This window comes from Amborella trichopoda, chromosome 5 (assembly GCF_054954075.1).
Source record: "Amborella trichopoda isolate Santa Cruz 75 chromosome 5, AtrichopodaSantaCruz75HAP2 v2.0, whole genome shotgun sequence".
NCBI classification, from domain to species: Eukaryota; Viridiplantae; Streptophyta; class Magnoliopsida; order Amborellales; family Amborellaceae; genus Amborella; species Amborella trichopoda.
The window spans coordinates 40,170,832-40,189,259 of NC_142340.1; positions in this window are offsets into that span (position 1 = coordinate 40,170,832).

Below are 18,428 nucleotides of genomic sequence, written 5' to 3' on the forward strand. Positions count from 1 at the left end.
CAAGATGTACTATTTTTAGGACTTAATTATTATTTTTTAAAAAATATATACATACCATTTGTTTTCGATACAAGAATGTCATAATCATCATCGACCATTAAATTTTGGAATCAGGAAATTAAAGATGTGTCATTGTTTGAGCACGTCTGAAATAAAATTTCTCGAATATTATGATATACTTTTAGTTATTAGATTTTATATCTAAAGGCCAAAAAAAATTGTGACCTTTTTGTACCAAAAATAAAGAGTCTCATAATATACAATCTATTTTTTTCAAACATCCATACGTGTCGAGCTGAGGATGATCAATCAGATACCTTTCTAAAAGTAGAACAACCTTGTTCGATTGATTTTTCAGATCGCCCCTTATCTTTATAAGATTGAAACCTTATATAAACTTTCCCTTATTAAATTTGATCACAAAATTTCATGTGAAAAAGCTAGTCTTTCTTGACTGGTCTTCCTCGCAAGCGAGCACTGCTCTTGACAGAGCATAAGGCGCTCATTGATTAAAATGGGTACCAAAAATAACGCGTGGACTTTTGGTGGTAATTGATTCCTCGTGAAATAATAACAATGATGGATTTATTGCGTACAGTTATATTAATGCCCATCGGGACCACTAATCTCTCTCTTTATTTCTTTTTATTTCTTTTTATTTTTTTTATGATATTCTTTGTTTCTCTATATACATCGTTATATGGATGATTAAAAATGGACTGTATCTAGGACACGGTTTCTGCGCGGCCAGCCTGCATATTTTAGAAACACGGGCTTGGCAATAAATATATATTTTTAATATAATTTGATCCTAATTTTTAGAAAATATAATCTTTAACATAGAGATCATGATTATGAAAAAAAGAAAAAAAGAAGACGAAAACCTAAAAATAATAATTATATTAAAAAAACCAATTGGACTATTGAAATGCGATCCAGCCTGCATGAAACGATTTTCTTTGTATTTAAGGCGTTACCTATGTCCTATTGAAATAAGGTACTCCTCATAAATCGTCTAGGAGAGGGTATTTCGACATTGAAAAATACTGCAAGCAATCATCGTACTTGGAGATGTATGGCTATGAAGAAAAACAAGTTTTTAAATTCTAAAAATAGTTTATATTGTAATAAGTTTATTAGACCGTCTATTTTCAAGATTTTTAAATGTTTATAAATATACCCAATTTATACCTTTTTAAAAATTTCAAATTTTATAAGTAGGGATAAAAATAGATTTTTAACCCATCATAGGGTGTGTGATACGAGTCAAAATTACTACTAGGAAAAAGTTTATATAGAGCCGAAGCTCTAAACAATCAAATTAGAGCCCACCTCAAATATTTCACTAGAAGAGGTTGTTTTGTTGCCCAAATATCCTCAAATTGATCATCTCGACATCAAGATGCATGGACAAGAGAAAAAAATAGATTTCAAGTTTTGAAAATAGTGCATCTTGTAACACATTTTTTAACCATCAATTTTCAAGATTTTAAAGTTTTTCATAAGCTCGATCTACACTATTTTTGAACATTTAAATTTTATAATTAAAGGTAATAATATATTTTAAGTCTTTCACAAAAGTTTTCCGTATTAAAACCACATTTCTCAACATTATCTGAAGGTGTGCATTACTTTGTTTGTTTGGAGCCTCAGTTCTATACAAATTGCACCCTTACTTCTAGGGTGTAAGAAGGGTGCCGTAGATAATCCTTGCCTATGAATTATTTACTTTTAGTATAAAAAGACCACAATCTCCCTTACCAACCAAATATAGTGTAACAATCCTAAAATTTCAAAAAAAAAAAAAAAAAAAAAAAAAAAAAAAAAAAAAAAAAAAAAAAAGAGAGAAGATGCTTTTAAATAGGTGATGGTCTGTTTGAGTATGATGGTCCTTGGGGACCATCACTATTTTCAAAAGTTTTTACTTGGTTTAACTTTTGCTTGCTGCTTTTGCCTGCTTTTGCTTGCTGCTTGCCATGTCCTTTAGTGGACGTGGTTGTTGTATGTTAAAAGCAGACTCTTAACACGACACCTCAGGTATGAGGTAGAACATAATAAAATAATATAATAATACGTTATAAGAATTTAAATAGGGGAGGTGAGCACTCCCACCCTAGAAAATTTTGAGATCTCTCTCTCTCTCTGGTCGAAACACAGTGAACTCCTCTCTCGAACCGAATTTTTATCGGAAGCTCCCTCTCAAATATTTGTGAGTAAGTGACATCGTCTTCCTGAAAAATAGTCTGTTTTTAATAAATAGTGATATTTCCGTCCAGGATCTTTATTTTATAAGTTTTGTGTGTAAGTGACCCCTAGAAAAGTTTGAGATCTCTCTCCCTCTCTGGTCGAAACACAGTGAACTCCTCTCTCGAACCGAATTTTTATTGGAAGCTCCCTCTCAAATATTTGTGAGTAAGTGACATCGTCTTCCTGAAAAATAGTCTGTTTTTAATAAATAGTGATATTTCCGTCCAGGATCTTTATTTTATAAGTTTTGTGTGTAAGTGACCCCATTGTCTCGAAAAATAATCGATTCTTTTTAAAAATGAAAGGAAATAATTATTTCTGCTTATTATCATGAACTTTAGGCGCGATAAATTTTATGCGCACGTGACCTCATTATCTTGAAAAATAATCTTTTTAATAAAAATTGTGATATTTTATCTATGTTAGAAATTTTGAATGCTGTAAATTAGAAAAATAAATTTATTTATTTTTCTTGTTTATTGTTAGCAATAAATGTGATATTTCTGCTTTTAGTAAAATTGTGATATTTCTTTCTACTGTTTTGAATATTTAGACATTGTAAAATTCATGTGCAAATGACTACCTTATTATTTAAAAAAATTGACATTTTTGCAATTGATTATAGTATTGTTGTGAAATGTTTATTTGTAGATTGATATCCCATAAATTGTGATAATTCCGTATTTTTTAATTTTTATAAGAGTTTTTCTATACATATTAAATTCGCAATTATGCTAGAATGCCTTTACAAACTGCTACCTTTCTAAATTTGAGCCCAAAATATTTGATTGGTTATTTTTGAAATGTTATAGAGAGTGACTGTTATTAATGGTTTAAGTGAAATTCATATTAATGATTTCAGTGATATGTTGAGTACATGATATTGCTGCTTTCGAATGTTTAAAGAGATTTAGAAATAATTTAAGTATGCAAGTGGACTCATCCGGTTCGCCGGTGAGGTATAAGTGGACCTATCTGGGACGCCGGTAGGGATTAAGTGGACTCATCCGGTACGCCGGTGAGGTATAAGTAGACCTGCAGGGATTAAGTGGACCTATCTGAGACGCCGATAGGGATTAAGTGGACCCATCAAAACGCTGATGGGATATAGGTGACCTACTTGGGACGCCAGTAGGGTATTTTGTGAAATCCTTTGAATTATGTACTGCCGTTAAAAGTGTTATAAGCATTTCAATTACTCGGATTATACTTAATTATGCATTTATTGAAAGTGAAACTGTTGATGGATTTCTGTTAATAGATCTCATTTTGGAAAATATTGATATCTTTCAATCATGATTATTTTTAGGATTATGATGATCACTTACTGAGTAGCCAAACTCATCAAACTATGGTAAACATTTTTTCAGGATAACTGCGGATTCATTTTGAGTGCTAGTCAAGATCAACCTTGGAAGATACTATTGTTGTGCTAGCTTTCTTTATTTACTTTGTAAGACCTCGCCACTGTAAATTTGTCCTATCAATAGATGTATATATATTTTGTCTGTCACATCGCAGGAATAACAGTATTGTAAATTCTTGGGGCGTGACAATTATCATATCAGAACAATAGGTTTAAGATCCTTAGGAAAAAAAAAAAAAAAGAATGTACTTAAAATCACATTTATTGTGTGTACAGACCGGGATAAAGTCAAGATCCAGAATAGCTGAAGCCAATATGGAAGGAATTCACAAAGCCTTGGAAAATATGGTTGCTCTAATGCAACATCAGATGGAAAACAACAATCCACCCAGGCAGTCAGTCAGGAAATGGTGGGAGTAATATCGAACAATTTAAGAAATTAAACCCACCTTCTTTTAAGGGTGCTGTAAACCCACTGGAAGCTGAGGGATGAATTATGCAATTGGAAAAAATATTCGAGGTTATGGAATGTCTTGATGATAGGAAGGTGGCCTTGGCAGTTTTTATTTTAGAAGGTGAGACACAACACTGGTGGCGAATGGCAAAAGGAGTATTGGTCAAAGAAAATAAAACCTTGACTTGGGAAGTATTTCTAGAGGCATTTAATGAAAAATATTTCCCAGATTTTATTCGAGACCAAAAAGAAATGGAATTTCCAGAATTAATCCAAAGAAATAGGACAGTAGCACAGTACGAGGCCAAGTTTACTGAATTGGCCAGGTTTGCACCACATATGATTAACAATGAGGCAAGAAAGGTGAAGAAATTTGAAAGGGGTCTCAGGCCAGCTATTAGAAGAGGAATATCAGTCTTGAAATTAAGAACTTATGCTGAAATAGTGGATCTGCCCAAATTGTCGAAAAAGATTTTGAAGATTACTAAACGACGAAAAATCAGAACAGTCATGTTAGACCTACATCATCTAATCGACAACAGTTTGAAAGGCCAAACAAGAAGCCAAGGCCCTCGCCATTTCAAAACCCAATAGAACCATGTAGAAAATGTGGGAAAAATCATGGATCAAGCCCTTGTTATTGGAATACCGGAGCCTGTTTTAAATGTGGAAAATTGGGACACCAAATTAAACAATGGCCTAGCATACAAACATAACAGCTTCCAAAGCAGGGAGAGATAGCTCCAAAGCCTCAGATGAAGGGAAGAGTATTTGCGATTACCGAGCAAGACGCTCAGGCCTCAAAATCAGTGATCTAAGGTACGCTTACTATCTTCCAAAAAGTAGCTCATGTTTTGATTGATCCTGGATCTACTCATTCATTTGTGTCACAACACTTTGCAAGTCACTTAAAGGTAGAACCAGAACAATTAGAATACATTCTAGAGGTAGCCACACCGATGGGAGATTCAATTAACACCAATATAATGTACAAATCATGTGTAATAAAGATAGAAGAAAAGGAACTGTTGGTTGATTTAATACTCCTGAAAATTCAAGATTTTGATGTAATCTTAGGCATGGATTGACTTTCTGCATACCGTGCAAGTATTGATTGTTAGAAGAAAATTGTTACCTTTAGTATTCCGAATCAACCAATATTTTACTTCAATGGTGTCAAAGAAGACTCCCCATCATATTTAATCTCTTGTATTCGAGCTAATCGCCTCATTTGAAAAGGGTGTCAAGGCTTTCTTGCCTATATCAAAGAAGATAGGAAGGAAGAAATAAATTTGGATACCACTCCGGTTATCCGAGAATTTCCCAACGTTTTTCCTGAAGAATTGTCAGGACTACCGCCTGACAGGGAAATTGAATTCTCCATTGAATTATTGCCAGGGGTAGCACCAATTTCTAAGGTACCTTACAGAATGGCTCCTGCAGAACTTAAAGAACTGAAACAACAATTGGAAGAATTATTAGAAAAAGGTTTTATTAGGCCCAATGTGTCACCTTGGAGTGCTCCAATACTGTCTGTCAAAAAGAGAGATGGGACTATGAGATTGTGTATTGATTATAGACAGTTGAACCAAGTGACAGTGAAAAAGAAGTATCCATTACCTAGAATTGATGATTTATTTGATCAATTACAAGGATCACAAGTGTTTTCAAAAATTGATATTAGATCTGGATACCATCAGCTTAAGATTAAAAGTGAAGATGTACTCAAGACAGCTTTCAGAACAAGGTATGGCCATTATGAATTTTTAGTCATGCCTTTGGATTAACCAATGCACCAGCTGCATTTATGGATTTGATGAATCGGATCTTTAAGCCCTTTTTGGATAAATTTATTGTGGCATTCATCGATGATATTTTAATTTATTCCAAGAATTAGAAGGAACATGAGCAGCATGTAAGAATGGTATTGCAAATATTAAGAGAGAAGAAATTGTATGCCAAACTTAGTAAATGTGAATTTTGGCTTGAACAAGTGACATTTTTAGGACATGTCATATCAAAAGAAGGTCTATCAGTTGATCCTTCAAAGGTTGAAGCCGTTGTTAATTGGAAACAACCAAGTAATGTGACTGAAGTTCAAAGCTTTTTGGGATTGGCAGGATATTACAGAAAATTTGTAGAAGGATTTTCTCGAATCGCAACTCCATTGACTCGATTGACACAGAAAAATGTCAAATTTGAGTGGACAAGTGAATGTGAGGAGAGTTTTCAAGAACTAAAAGTTCGATTAACTTCAGCACCTATTTTAACTATTCCTGAGGGGAGTGGGGGATTTGTGATTTATAGTGATGCTTCACATAAAGGTTTGGGCTGTGTATTAATGCAATATGGGAAAGTAGTGGCATATGCATCCAGACAGTTGAAAGAATATGAGAAAAAATATCCAATTCATGATTTGGAGCTAGCTGCAATAGTATTCACTTTGAAAATATGGAGGCATTATCTATATGGTGAGCAATTCGTAATATACACGGATCATAAGAGTTTGAAATACCTTTTCTCTCAAAAGGATTTAAATATGCGGCAGATAAGATGGATAGATTTCTTAAAAGATTATGATTGTACAATCCATTATCATTAAGGAACAGTTAACGTTGTGGCCGACGCTCTAAGTAGCAAATCTACGGGAGTCTTAGCTCATCTAATGATCCAAAAAATGCGATTGTTAGAGGAAATAGTGGATTGGCATCCAACTTCGTCCATTAATGGTGTGGTAAGTATGATTGCCAATATTAAGGCGGAAGCCCAATTAATCCAACAGATTCGATTGGCACAAAAGAAAGACCCTCAGCTTATAACAATTATAGAAGAGGTGAAGCAAGGAAAGAGAGATGAATTCTCTATATGTAGTGAGGATTTGCTAAGATTCAAAGGTCGGGTTTGTGTCCCGAATGATGAAAGTATAAAGAAAGCTATCTTAGAAGAAGCACATCATTCTCGTTATACAATACATCCCGGAAGTATTAGAATGTATCAGGACCTGAAGAAAACCTTTTGGTGGAATAATATGAAAAAAGAGGTAGCACTATTTGTGTTTAAATGCCTAATATGCCAGCAAGTAAAAGCTGAACATCAAAGGCCCACTGGGTTGTTGCAGCCTTTACCGGTGCTAGAATGGAAGCGGGAGCACATCTCTATGGATTTTATCTCTGGCTTGCCTAGAACAAATTCAAGACATGATAGCATTTGGATCATTGTGGACCAGTTAACCAAAGCTGTCCACTTTCTACCGATTCGCACGACGTACACTTTGGATCGACTGGCTCAGTTGTACATTAAGGAAATAGTGCGGTTGCATGGAGTTCCTGTCAATATTGTATCGGACAGGGATACTCGGTTTACTTCTAAATTTTGGGCTAGACTACAGTCAGCCATGGGGACGAGACTCACATTTAGTACTGCCTTTCACCCCCAAACTGATGGACAATCGGAGAGGACCATCCAAACCTTGGAAGATATGCTGAGGGCCTGTGTTATTGACCTTACTGGAAGCTGGGATGACCATTTACCCTTGATTGAGTTTGCTTATAATAATAGCTTCCAAGCCAGTATTCAGATGGCACCATATGAAACCCTGTATGGAAGGAAATGCAGGTCACCCATATGTTGAGACGAGATTGGTGAAAGAAAGCTTTTGGGACCAGAAATTGTCCAGATAACCACAGATAAAATAGCATTAATTCGTGAAAGGCTCAGGACAGCTCAGTGTCGGCAAAAGAGTTATGCCGATAACCGAAGGAGAGATCTTGAATTTGAGGAAAGTGATCGAGTTTTCCTAAAAATCTCACCAATAAAGGGCATTATGAGATTCGGGAAGAAAGGAAAGTTGAGCCCACGTTACATCGAACCATTTGAAATCCTAGAAAGAATCGGAGGTGTCGCTTATAGACTTACCTTACCACCCGAATTGGCAAATGTCCATAATGTCTTTCATGTATCTTCACTACAAAAATATCAGCTCGACCCATCCCATATCTTAAAATATGAACCTTTACCGATCAGGAAGGACCTATCCTTCATTGAGCAGCCAATTTTGATACTGGATAGAAGGGTGCAAGTGTTGCGTAACAAGGAGATTCCTTTGGTCCGTGTATTATGGCAGTACCATTCAAGAGAAGAGTCGACTTGAGAACGAGAAGACGAAATCAGATAAAAATACCCCTATCTTTTTCAGTAATCGGGTACACAAATTTAGAGGACTAAATTTCTTTAAGGGGGGACGAATGTAACAATCCTAAAATTTCAAAAAAAAAAAAAAAAAAAAAAAAAAGGAGAAAAGATGCTTTTAAATAGGTGATGGTCTGTTTGAGTATGATGGTCCTTGGGGACCATCACTATTTTCAAAAGTTTTTACTTGGTTTAAACTTTTGCTTGCTGCTTTTGCCTGCTGCTTTTGTTTGCTTTTGCGTGCTGCTGCTTGCTGCTTGCCACGTCCTTTAGTGGACGTGGTTTTCGTATGTTAAAAGCAGACTCTTAACGCAACACCTCAGGTATGAGGTAGAGCGTAATAAAATAATATAATAATACGTTATAAGAATTTAAATAGGGGAGGTGAGCACTCCCACCCTAGAAAATTTTGAGATCTCTCTCCCTCTCTGGTCGAAACACAGTGAACTCCTCTCTCGAACCGAATTTTTATCGGAAGCTCCCTCTCAAATATTTGTGAGTAAGTGACATCGTCTTCCTGAAAAATAGTCTGTTTTTAATAAATAGTGATATTTCGTCCAAGATCTTTATTTTATAAGTTTTGTGTGTAGGTGACCCCATTGTCTCGAAAAATAATCCATTCTTTTTAAAATGAAATGAAATAATTATTTCTGCTTATTATCATGAATTTTAGGCGAGATAAATTTTATGCGCACGTGACCTCATTATCTTGAAAAATAATCTTTTTAATAAAAATTGTGATATTTTATCTATGTTAGAAATTTTGAATGCTGTAAATTAGAAAAATAAATTTATTTATTTTTCTTGTTTATTGTTAGAAATAAATGTGATATTTCTGCTTTTAGTAAAATTGTGATATTTCTTTCTACTGTTTTGAATATTTAGACATTGTAAAATTCATGTGCAAATGACTGCCTTATTATTTAAAAAAATTGACATTTTTGCAATTGATTATAGTATTGTTGTGAAATGTTTATTTGTGGATTGATATCCCATAAATTGTGATAATTCCGTATTTTTTAATTTTTATAAGAGTTTTTCTATACATATTAAATTCGCAATTATGCTAAAATGCCTTTACAAACTGCTACCTTTCTAAATTTGAGCCCAAAATATTTGATTGGTTATTTTTGAAATGTTATAGAGAGTGACTGTTAATAATGGTTTAAGTGAAATTCATATTAATGATTTCAGTGATATGTTGAGTACATAATATTGCTGCTTTCGAATGTTTAAAGAGATTTAGAAATAATTTAAGTATGCAAGTGGACTCTTCCGGTTCGCAGGTGAGGTATAAGTGGACCTATCTGGGACGCCGGTAGGGATTAAGTGGACTCATCCGGTACGCCGGTGAGGTATAAGTGGACCTGCAGGGATTAAGTGGACCTATCTGGGACGCCGATAGGGATTAAGTGGACCCATTAGGACGCTGATGGGATATATAGGTGACCTACTTGGGACGCCAGTAGGGTATTTTGTGAAATCCTTTGAATTATGTACTGCCGTTAAAAGTTTTATAAGCATTTCAATTACTCGGATTATACTTAATTATAAATTTATTGAAAGTAAAACTGTTGATGCATTTCTGTTAATAGATCTCATTTTGGAAAATATTGATATCTTTCAATCATGATTATTTTTAGGATTATGATGATCACTTACTGAGTAGCCAAACTCATCAAATTATGGTAAACATTTTTTCAGGATAACTGCGGATTCATTTTGAGTGCTAGTCAAGATCAACCTTGGAAGATACTGTTGTTGTGCTAGCTTTCTTTATTTACTTTGTAAGACCTCGCCACTGTAAATTTGTCCTATCAATAGATGTATATATGTTCTGTCCGTCACATCTCAGGAATAACAGTATTGTAAATTCTTGGGGTGTGACATATAGAATTGAGCATATAGAGTTGCAGTGCATTGTTCGAACAATTCTTTCTAGAATTCAAGTAAGTACCTTCAATAGTACACATATAAAACTAAATTTACATGTGACAGCTAATAATAATGGTGACACTATGGTATGCAATAAAAACAGTTTTCCCATTTGAGATGTAGATGACAAGGCTCACCTAAACCTTTGGTATAGTCAACATCTTAGAAGCAGGTTACAAGAGAAAAAATGGTTTGTTAGCCTAGTGCCCTTTACTAAAAAAGTCTTGTCCATTACAAAAATGAGGTCATGAAGGATGCTTGAGTAGTCATATTGAAAACATAGTTTTCGGTTATGTGACTGCCATTTCCCACGCCAAATTGGTCTTAAGGACCACCATGGTAGTAATGGTGTTTCAAAATTTAGATTGGTGGGGCTGGTCGTCTATCCTATCCCACGCAGTCGTGTTTGATCACTAGACCAGCGATCACGACCGGTCCGAACCAGCCCAAATAGACAATTGAGAAAAATATAAAAATTTAAAAAATAAAATAAAATTAAAATAAAAGTTTATGAGGTGGATATAGAGGGGATCTAAAAAACATTAGATGGTCTAAAAACTAAAAGCAAAGAGTACGAAATTGGGTGTTTTAGGGGGGAATAGGGCTGGGACCAACACTTTCCCGGCCAACTCCTATTACAGAATGGCAATTTCCAATCTGCATTGCTGGTTTTTTAAGCACTAGTAATTATATTTGCCATCAACCCACCCCTTAAGGGTAGTTTGGTTGGTTTTCTCTCCCACTCTAACTACCTTTCTCTTTTTGTTTTATTTTTCCAATAATAAGAAAAACTTAACTATTGACCACCACGGTCGAAATAAACATTTACATGCTCCAGTAAAACAAATAAATATGGTGTCATTTCTCTTTAATAAATATTTATACAAAAATATCTGGCATCAGCACACAACCAAGGTCTCAGAAATCCTACTGGATGATATGCCAGTTTTCCTTGTTGGAAATTTGTCCAAGTCCATCTACTGATTGGCCGGTTTACCCTTTTTTTTTCTTCACAAAACCAAAACATTAAGAATTAATTCCTCTCTCATTTATTTGCTGGTTTGCTTCACAAAAACCAAAACATGAAAATTTAATTCCTTTCTCATTTCTTTGGTGGATCTTCACACAATTTGTTCATCACTCATTGATTTCCAGGAATTTTCCTTCGCATCAAAACAAAATTTAGGTGAGATCAAGAGAAAACATTCATCATTTTTTAGCTCAAAACCCCAACCAAGCCAGATCCAGCAACCAACAGGCTACTTCTAGAATCAAGTAAGCCAGATCCTTTCACCTTCAACCAGATCCAGCATCCTGCGAGCTGGTCCAGCCTCCTGCAGCCTGATCGAGAGCCTAGCAAGCAGGTTTCACTGTGTGCAGCCAGCATCTCTCCTTCTTTGGTTTCCTCGTTCTCCCTTTCTCTCTCTACATTGCTTCTCTCTAGGAATTTCTAGGTTTGTTCCCCCTCATCCCTAATTCTTCTGCGTTTTCTTTTTTTTCCTTCTCTCCCTTTCTTTCGCTTCTTTGTTAGTGTTTCCTTTTGTAGTTTTGGAGGTTCCCCCTCCTCCCTCTTTCTGCTCCTCCTGCTGTTCGTCTCTTCGATCCACCCCACCCCTCCCTTTGCTTTTCCATTCCTTCCCGCCTTTGCTGATCTCTTCTTCGTTGTCAACTCTCTTGCTTTTTTCCTCTTCTCTTTTCTTCCAAAAGTGGGTTAACGCCACGCCCAAGATGAGATCTCCCCCACGGAATCCTGTCTTCGGTCTCTTTGGTCATGGTTGTTGCTTCAGGTTTTCGTAGACCTCTGTATCTAACGGCCTAAGTTGAACACCAAAATTGGGCACGGCCTATGGGTGGCCCCAAGGAACCAACCCTATTGTGGTTTTCCTGGCCCTCTTGTGGCCCTAGATTTATCTATCAATTTGTCGTAAGCAAATTTGGGGGTTGTATTTTTCTCTATTCTATCTTGGATTTATATTTTGTTGTAGTTTTTGGTCGCTTCTTGTGAGTTGTTGCTCTCATCACCGACATTTGTTGGGCATAGGAGTTCGTCCACCATCCCAACTCCAACCCTGGAGTCTATTGTAGATGGGATGTGTGTGTTTGTGATTGTTTTTCGATTGGTGTGGTGTGGGGTAGTTGGGGTTTGTGATGGCCGTTTCTTATTGCTTTTGGAGTAGTCGAGTTGGAGCCTAGAATGCTTGTGCTGGTGAGCCATTGAGGTTTGGGTTTTGTAGTTTTCGCAGCCGAACGAGTTCATCACTAGAAATAGAGAGTTTTTTTCTATTTCTTCCTTTTGTTTTGCTATGCTATACTCCTTTATCTAATGAAACTTACTATTGCACTCTATCACAAAAAAACTCCAATCCATCAACTTCTTTAATTTCTCACAATATCCTCAACCAAAATTTATGAAATTTGCGTTGAAAATTCCATTGTTGGATCCCTTTAACAGATGAGCGCGGTTTCTATTAGTCTATATAGAAATAGGTCGGCTCTTAAAAATCTATTTTAGATATGGATTTTTGGACTTTATTTTTAAAGACGCGTAATCTCTAACATGGAGATGAAAAAATAAATAATTTTTTTAAATTAGAAATAATAATTCTATTAAGAAAACATTTGGACCGTTAGTTTCAACTGTTTTTACATGGACTACTTATTTGCATCCATTTTTAAGATAAATGCTTTATACTTTTTTTTTTAAAGGAATTCTAAAATATTATTAAGTCAAAATAAGATTACAGAGTCGGAGACAACAGTCTCAGATAAGAAAGAACCACATTTGACAAGGTAATCAGCCAACACATTGGCTTCTCGATAAACATGCATAAAAGTAAAGGTAAATGGCCTTGAAATATCCAAAATCTATAGTAAGACAGACCTCAACTCCCAAGGTGCCTTCAGCACCCCATTACACTAATTAATAGCATTCAATGAGTAAACTTCAATAATATAGTAAGACACACCTCAACTCCCTAGGTGCCTTCTACACCCCATTATACTAATTAATAACATTCAATGAGTCACTTTCAATAATACAATGAGAACCAAAATTCCTTGACACCAAAAATCGCAGGCCATGTAACAATCCATAGATTTCGGCATAATTTGCCGTCCTCACCCCGAGAGGTCCTACATACATAAAAATAACATCTCCGTTCCAATTTCTAACCACTCCTCCAAAACTTGCAAGACCAACGTTCCCTAATGACTCCCATCAAAATTAAGTTTTAAAAACCCCTAAAGCCGGAGCCACCCACCTGCCTTTAGGTCTACATTTGATGAAACCCATCTAGAAAACATTCGACAAATTCCTCCTAACATCCACTTCGGAGATATGTTCCCCAACTTTTGTAACTGACAGATATAGCCAAATTGCGTGCAAAATCTTTTCCAATATTCTCTCAAAAGGCATGCTATTCCCATCAAACACTCTCTTATTTCTCTCTTTCCACACATCCCATAAAATCACACCTCTCGAGATCTGCCAAAGAATCATATGCCTGTTCGTGGTAAAAAGGCAAGTGTCAGATTTGAGAGAATTCCCTGAACTTCTGAGGGCATTACCATCGCAGTCCCAAGCTGAGCAAAAAACCACCTCCAAATACGAGAAGTGAAAGGGCAATATAGAAAGAGATGGTTACCAGTTTCAACATCCTCTTTACACAAAAGATATACATTTGGCAAAATCCTTCATCTTTTGATCAAATTATCTATCTTCAACACCTTGTTTTGTACAGCCAGCCATAGGAAACTTTAAATTTTAATTTGAACCCTAGATATGGTCAAAATGACTCCCATCCAAAAATGAATATAGACCATTCATTTTGTGAATTTCAAGATCTTAGCCTTTATAAACTCAAAATCATTTTTTTCTTTTTTAACATTGTTCATCTACTGATAGTAAAACCATCCAAAAAACTTGGAAATGAAAAAATTCTTCTAAGGCCTAGATCTAAACATCTCACCAAAATGAACGACCTATGTTAATTGGGTTAAAAAAAAACTTTCTAGATTGTGTTTTTAATTTTTTCTCTTTTTGTGATTGTTCATTAGAAAGAAAATAGTGTATATTTCAAAATTTGGATCAAACAAATGATCATAAGATGGTTTTTTAAGGTTATTGCATCATATTACTAAACAACGGTTGTATGAAATCATTGCCTATATATATATATATATATATATATATGGGAAAAGATGATATTAGTCCGCTAGCTCATATGAATATATGAGTCCAACAGTTCAGATTCAATCTGGGCTGATCTGTCGATTATGGATGTCCCATAGCATTTGAATTTTAATTTTTTTTTCTATACAGACCCAAATCACTTGAAATTTTAAGTGTGTGTTCTTCTCATCAAGGTGCATCTAATAAAAATATAAAAACAATTATCCATGAAAAATAAAATGACCAAAATACCCCCAAAACATTTCAAGGGTATTTTGGTTACTTTATTTCATGTAAAATATTTGTTTAATATTTTTTTAATATTCACCAATTTTTTATGAATACACGTATAAAATTTCAAGAGATTTTAATTTGTAAAAAAAAACTAAAATTCAAATACTATTGGATATCTGTGATTGTCTGATCGGCCTAGAATCAATCTGGGACGTTGGGTTCATATGTTCATATGAGCTAGTGGAGCTAGTGGGCTAATCTCATCTTTTTCATATATATATATATATATATATATATATATATATATATATATATATATATATATATATATATATATATATATATATATATATATATAGGCAGTGAAAATTGAAACACTATCAGACAACTGCGATTGTGCAATGAAGTTTGGAAGGTGATGAGGGTAGGCGAAATCACTTTTCATTTTTTGCTTATAGGCATTGGGAAGAGTTTTCTATATATATATATATATATATAAGGAAAATACTACGCATTTTGGCACTACGCAACGCCTATAGGCGAGAATGAATAATGATTTTGCCTATGTTCATCACTGTCCAAAGTTCATCCCGCTGTCACAGTTGTCCGGTAGTGTTTCAATTTTTTTTTTTTTTACAAATCAGAATGATCTGAAATTTAGAGCGTGTGTTCATAAAAAATAATAGAATCTAATAAAAATATATAAAAAAACATTTGTAAAATATAAATTGAAAAAAATGTCCCTAAAACTTTTAGGGGTATTTTTTGTCAATTTATATTACGAAATATTTTTTTTCATATTTTTATTAGGTGGGCCTTACTAAGACGTACACACGCTCTAAATTTTAGATCATTCAGATTTATAAAAAACAAGGGAAATTAAAATACTATCGGACAATCGTGACCGTGCTATGAACTTTGGACGGTGATGAGCATAGGCGAAATCACTGTTTATTTTAGCCTATAGGTGTTGGGAAGACTTTTCCTATATATATATATATATATAAACAAATAGAAGAAGACTTAGAAAACCCTGAGATAATAACAAAGATTAATAATCTTCGAACTCAAATAGAAACAGAAATTTGTAGTAACCTTCCTAATGCCTTTTGGGCAAGAAAGAAACATATTGTAGGATTACCTTACGAAAAGGGGTTTGATGAATCAAAAATTCCTACCAAAGCTAGACCAGTACAAATGAATACAACCTTATTAGAATTACAAAGCAAAAAGCTAATAAGAATAAGTGCATCTCCTTGGAGCTGTGCTGCTTTTTATGTCAATAAAAATGCGGAAAAAGAAAGAGGCGTACCAAGATTAGTAATAAATTATAAACCTTTAAATAAAGTTTTGCAATGGATTAGGTATCCAATACCAAATAAAAAAGACTTACTAGATAGACTTGCTACTGCTACAATCTTTTTTAAATTTGATTTAAAATCTGGTTATTGGCAAATACAAATAAAAGAAGAAGATAAATATAAAACTGCATTCAATGTTCCATTTGGACAATATGAATGGAACGTAATGCCATTCGGATTAAAAAATGCTCTATCAGAATTTCAAAAAATAATGAATGAAGTATTTAACCCATATTATAAATTTATGATAGTATATATTGATGATGTTTTAGTCTTCTCAGATATTATAGAACAACATTTTAAACATATTCATACATTTGTACAAGCAATTAAACATGCAGGTTTAGTAGTATCTGCTAAAAAGATAAATCTTTTCCAAACAAAAATAAGATTTTTAGGCCACCATATTCATTATGGTACAATTATACCAATAGAAAGATCCATTCAATTTGCTGATAAATTTCCTGATATTATTTTAGACAAAACCGAATTACAAAGATTTTTAGGATGTTTAAATTATATAGTAGACTTTTATGAAAATTTGGCTATAGATGCTAAACCATTATACGAACGCTTAAAAAGAATCCTCCTAAACGGACAGAGGAACATACTCAAGCTATAAAGAAAATAAAAATTAAAGCTAAAGAATTACCTTGTTTAAATCTAGCTAATCCTAATGCTTTCAAAATAATAGAATGTGATGCTTCTGAATTACGATTAGGAAGTATTTTAAAACAACGAATAAACTCTAATGAACAACTAGTCCGCTATACTTCGAAAGCTTGGAATTCTACTCAACAAAATTATTCTACCGTGAAAAAAGAAATACTTTCCATCGTTCATTGTGTTACTAAATTTCAAAGTGATATACTTAATATACATTTTCTTATTAGAACAGATTGCAAAGCCGCCACTGATATTCTTACTAAGGATGTGCAAAACCTTGTCTCTAAGCAAATCTTTGCTCGATGGCAGGCAATATTATCATCTTTTGATTTTTCTATCGAACACTTAAAAGGTACTACTAACCATCTACCTGATTTTCATTAGGAATCTATCAAATAAAGCATTACCCCAAACTAGTAATATTCTAAGGATAAAAAATAAAGAAGAGATAGTAATAGATAGTATTGAAAACCAAATACAGAACTGGAATATACCTAAAGTCCCTATAAGTGATATATATAAGAAAGGATCTTTAACTTCAAAGTAGGTTATGCTATAAAAACCGTAGAACAAACTTTATCAGTAACAAGTACCCAGGAAGACTTTCAGTTATTAAGTAATAAAATAATACAATCCCATAATGATAAAAGTTACAATTACCTTCATATAGGATTAATATAAGTAGCTATTAAACCATTAACTAGGTTAGCACTTAATAATTCAATATTAGTATGTTTAAGAGATACTAGACATAATAAGTTTAATGATTCCTTATTAGGTATGGTAGAATCTAGTTTATGTAATGGTCCAGTTTACTTTAATTGCTTCCCAAATTATTCTATATCATTAAAAGATCCAAATATCCTTAAGGTATTACCCCTAAACCTGAAAACCCAAGGATTCGATATGATCCCAGGATCTCAGAATTTAGCCATAGTATATCACGAGGATCTGCTAATTGATCGAATTCGATTTCGTCTGTATCAGTTACAGCTCCTGATATGTCATTCTGTAATTCTAATATTCTGATTCTAGTTTTTAATTGTCCTATTTCTGTTTTTATTTCATTTACTTCTTTTTTTAATTCAGATATTGTGGGTTCTCTTTGAAGTATATTTTTTTTACTAATTCGTTTGAGTATTTCAGCAAAATTGTAATCCTCTAGTGGTTTGAGTAATGGAATTGGCTTATTTTTTGCTTTTGTTAATATGATAAATTGGGTAAATATTTCTCTTTTTTCCTCTGGATCATTTATTTTTTCTTTAAGGTCTAATATTAATGTATCTTCTTTGAATAGCATATTACAGGAACATTCTTCTATATTCTGTTCAGATCCAGATTGTTCTGTTGAGGACATGAAATAATCTTCATCTTCTATTTGTCCTACCATTGTAGTATCAGTGGAAGATTCAGAAGAATCATCATCATATATTTGTATTATATCATATAGTTTATTTCTAATGGATTCTTCTAAGATTATAGTATCTATTTTCTTTTTTATTTTACATTGGCTTTTATAATGGCCAACTTTTCCACATTTATAACATACAGGTAATTTCCTTTTACCCTTATGGTACTTGTATTTTGGAGAGAATCTTTTTATGAATTTATCTTTCTTGTGTTTTTTATAAGATTTCTTTTCTTTTCTTTTTGTCTTATATTTTTTCTTTTTATGAAATTTATCTCTAGATTTTTCTATATGATATCCGAATTGTTCACAGAAGTCTCCTAATTCTTTTTTACCAGTCATTTTTTGTTTATCTAATTGTTTCTTCAATTTCATGTCAGTACATAGGGCTAATCCTT